The sequence below is a fragment of the Oryctolagus cuniculus genome, chromosome 7 (assembly GCF_051225735.1).
Source record: "Oryctolagus cuniculus isolate XC-2025 breed Fujian yellow rabbit chromosome 7, ASM5122573v1, whole genome shotgun sequence".
NCBI lineage: Eukaryota > Metazoa > Chordata > Mammalia > Lagomorpha > Leporidae > Oryctolagus > Oryctolagus cuniculus.
The window spans coordinates 21326733-21331226 of record NC_142873.1 but is presented as its reverse complement, the minus strand read 5'-3'; the positions used below and the strand labels follow the sequence as shown (position 1 = coordinate 21331226).

Sequence of the window (4494 nt, the reverse complement as noted above, 5' to 3'; positions counted from 1 at the left end):
GGGCACCTTAGACAAGTTCATGGAAAATGGAATTAAAAGATTAGTGTTTTGGGGCAAAAAAATTTTAAAAAGTTGAAATCCATGCAGTTTTTTCAGTGTGTTTTCCATAAATTTTTTTGACAGGCAGAGTTAGTGAGAGAGAGAGAGAGAGAGACAGAGACAGAGAGAAAGGTCTTCCTTCCGTTGGTTCACCCCCCAAATGGCCACTATGGCCACCACACTGCGCCCATCCGAAGTGAGGAGCCAGGTGCCTCCCCCTGGTCTCCCATGCGGGTGCAGGGGCCAAGCACTTGGGCCATCCTCCACTGCCTTCCCGGGCTACTGCAGAGAGCTGGCCTGGAAGAGAAGCAACCAGTACAGAATCTGGTGCCCCGACAGGGACTAGAACCCCGGGGTGCTGGTGCCACAGGTGGAGGATTAGACTAGTGAGCTACGGTGCCGGCCCCATAAACTTTTTTTTTTTTAAAGATTTATTTATTTGAATGGCAGAGTTGGAGACAAAAAGATAGAGACAGGGGTCGACACTGACCTGGCTCCTGGCCTTGGATCAGCACAGCTCTGGCCATTGCAGTCATCTGGGGAGTGAACCAGCAGAGAGGGAAGATCTCTCTCTGCTTCTACCACTTTCTGTTACTCTGTCTTTCAAATAAAGAAATAAATTAAAATCTTAAAAAAAAAAAAGAGATAGATATGCAGCTGGATCTTCCACTTGCCAGAAACCAGGAACTCCATCTGGGTCTCCCATGTGGGTAGCAGGGGCACAAGTACTTGGGTCATCCTCCACTGCTTTCCCAGGTGCATTAGCAGGGAGTTGGGTTGGAAGTGAGGCAGCCAGGCACTCCGTTAGGGGACACATCCACTTTAGACCACACTTGTCCTTACCTCCTCATCATCTCTTCCCGACTGCTACTTCACTACCACCCTACTGCCTTATCTTCTGCCTACTGCCTACCTAGGAGATCACACATTGAATATCAACTGTGTGCCAGACACCTTACTGGGTTCTGTACATACACACTTTAATTTTTACCACAAACTACAAAATCAGTAGTTTATTTCTGCATGTTCCTCTTGAGAAATGGAAGCTCATAGAGAAGTTGGTTTACTTGACTGAGTGGAAATTAATCTCACATTCTTGTGAATTCAGTTCCTGTACTTCTGCTTCCACACTAATGGTTCTCAAAGTGTGGTATCTGTGCCGGCCTGCAGCACAATGAACCGGGTTTCCTGAAACAGAGAGTGGGAATGCAGGGACAAGGACGCAAAGAATGGAGCCAAGACAAGTCCTGATCAAGGCTCGTTTATTGAACAAATCCAGTAGTATTTAAACATGACCAGTTGTTTACAAGAAGGAGCACAAAAGATTTACATATCAAAAAGGCTTTTAAGGTTACAATAAAACACTTAGGTGATAAATGCAGGTTTCAGGTGTGACTGGTTATCTATATCATCTCTTGTGAAAAGTTCAGCAGTGAGATAAGGTTCTTCCTGCCTCTTCTCGGAATCTCCTTAGTCTAATTGTCTGTGCCAGGAAGTCTCCATCCATATGTTTAAGTATAAACAAAGGGAGTGACTACCTGTGGCTGCCCACAGGTATCCAGATTTTTCATCAGGAAACAGGCTAGAAATGCAAATTCCAGCCGGCGCCGTGGCTCAATAGGCTAATCCTCCACCTTGCGGCGCCGGCACACCGGGTTCTAGTCCCGGTTGGGGCACCGGATTCTGTCCCGGTTGCCCCTCTTCCAGGCCAGCTCTCTGCTATGGCCAGGGAGTGCAGTGGAGGATGGCCCAGGTGCTTGGGCCCTGCACCCCATGGGAGACCAGGAAAAGCACCTGGATCCTGGCTCCTGCCATCGGATCAGCGCGGTGCGCCGGCTGCAGCGGCGGCCATTGGAGGGTGAACCAACGGCAAAGGAAGACCTTTCTCTCTCTGTCTCTCTCTCACTGTCCACTCTGCCTGTCAAAAAAAAAAAAAAAAAAAATTAAAGAAATGCAAATTCCGGGCCCCAACTGCAGACCCACTGAACCTGAAATGCTGCTGTCTGCCACATCTTGGAATTGGCAACAAACATTTTGGAACGTCAGACAGTTCCCTGAGTAGAACCATGCCTTCGTCACCTGCTCCAATACAACGTGTCTGCTAGGGGCCCATGTGGTGATGCAGCAGGTTGGCGTCCTATATGAATGCCAGTTCAAGTCCTGGCTGTTTTACTTACTATCCAGCTCCCTGCTAACGCACCTGAGAAAGCAGTGGAGGATGGCCCAAGTACTTGTGCCTCTGCCACTCATGTGGGAGACCAGCATGGAGTTTCAGGCTCCTGGCTTTGACTTGGCTCAACTAGGGCTCTTGTGGCCATTTGCAGAGTGAACCAGCAGATGGAAGATCTCTCTGTGTCTCTCTTCCTCTCTGTCTTTCTGCAACTCTTTAAAATAAGTAAGTATTTAAAAAGAAATAAATTAAAAAGAATGTATCCACTGCAGAGGGCAGAGTGGACCTTGGGCCCAGGCCCCAGCCTTTGGATTTTCTCTCTGCCTGATTACCCTACATGTGTCTTCAAGCTAGCATATCCCAAACCTTACCTAAAAGGTGTCCTTTCCCCTTGTCCTCACTCGGCTTAGTTATTTCACTTTTCCCAATTTACCTAAGTGGAAACCCAAAGTTCTCTTGCTGCTCCATACATATCACTTTTAGAAGTATCCTTCATTTATCCCTACTTTTTTTTTAGCCCTGACACCACCATGTTCTCAGATCCTCATTACTTCTAAGCTTCCCACCCATGTACCTCCTGTCTCTGTTTCAATCTGTCCTACAACTGGCTATAAGTCATCATTTCAAAGAGCAGTTCCTGAGCCCATGCTCAAGTGAAAAAAAAATCCAGTTCTTTGGTCTTCCCCTCCCCCACTCCCTGTCTTCTTCCTTTATAGCAGCGTCCTTGGATTATAATTATTTGTGAGGTTGTCTGATGAATGGCACAGCAAGAAAATGAGACTGGTTTCCAGAAGTCATCTAGTATAATCAGCTTCAGGGCTGGTTTTTTTTTTTTTTTCTTAAGATATATAGTCACATCAATGAGCTGATTAGACATCTGCCATGGAGAGAGAATTTGAGGGGTCTTACCAGTGGTTTTGCAGGCCAATAATGAACACTTCCAGTGACCCAGAACATTCCCAGCAACCCAGAAACCACTTCTCAGTGACTGCAGTAAGAATAGCCGTGCAGTTGAAAGCACAAAGCTTTCTTAATGACCATAGAATCACCTTTGGAAAAGTTGCCTTAGGGCCAATTTCAGAAGGAGACAGATTCTCAGTATTAGGGCCTTAATGACACAATTACCACCACCCTCCTTATTTAGTCTGATTCATTAAGCCCTTGGTTTCCATTAACTAAATCCAGTCCTTTTGTTGCTGGCTGTGGTAATAAATAGTGAATGGCACCTTTCTCCAGCCACCCATTTGATGAGCTTAAAATGACCTCATACTAGCTTTGCATACTAGCATGACTCAGACTGATGTCATCAATCCTGTTAAATGACTGGTGATTCCCCGTGGCAATCAGCACCTTCCTAACAGCTTCAGCAGAAACGATTCTTAAAAGGTTTTTGTTCTAACTTTTTCTTTTTTGGATGTTGTGCAATAGGCTTTAGCTTTGTGTTAATTGTATCTGTTGACATATTAAGTCTTTAATTTTTAGTGTTTTGCATGCAAAAGCAATTTGTTGATAATGAGTCATCCCCTCATTTCTAGTTTTAGTCTAATAAGACTAAATGGTATAAAAACCCAATCCAAGAACCAATTTTTGCTGGGTAGGGAATATCTGTCAGTGTTTCAAGTCATGAGTTATTATTAATAACATCTGACATTTGTATAGCTCTTCGCATTTCAGGACAGCATTTTCACATTTATCATCTCGTTTGACCTTCCAGTACTCCTCCATGGTGTACTCTCGTCGACAGCAAGGATGAGCGAGCTGCTGGAGGTCAGTCAGCAGGTATGTGTCAGAGGAGGACTCTGGTCTTGTGATCTGCTTAAGCAAGAGGTTGCTATTAATCAATCTTTTTTCCTTTATTGTTATTTATTTGAAAGAGAGAGACAGACAGACAGACGCTGAGAGATCTTCTGTCCACTGGTTTATTCCCCAAATGCCCAAAACAGCTGGACCATGCTGAAGCCAGGAACCTGGAACTCACTAGTAGGGACCTAGGCACTTGAGTCATGACCTGCTGCCTTCCAAGGTGTGCATTAGCAGGAAACCGGATCAGAAGCAGAAGCAGGACTCGAACCCAGGCACTCCAACATGGGATGCGGTGTCCCAAGTGGTGTCTGCCTTTAGAAATCCTTCTAAGTATCAGTAATACCTTAACATTTTAAAAAATGGATGATCCTTGTAAATGGACGGAACAGTAGCTAAGAAGAGGATTGAGAGGGAAAAGGGAGATAAAAGAGGAGGGAAAAGATTTATACTAAAGGAAATCAAATCAAATCTCAACTCAGCAA

At 45.1% G+C, this 4494-nt stretch overlaps 1 long non-coding RNA gene across 1 annotated transcript; it reads right to left on the bottom strand.

Moving 5' to 3' along the window:
- Positions 1-491: 491 nt before the first annotated feature.
- LOC149125358 (uncharacterized) lies at positions 492-3228 on the bottom strand. The gene is made up of 2 exons (XR_016211380.1): positions 3119-3228; positions 492-1957 (listed from the first exon to the last, which is right to left on the bottom strand). It is a non-coding gene; the product is annotated as an uncharacterized LOC149125358 (long non-coding RNA).
- Positions 3229-4494: the final 1266 nt, after the last annotated feature.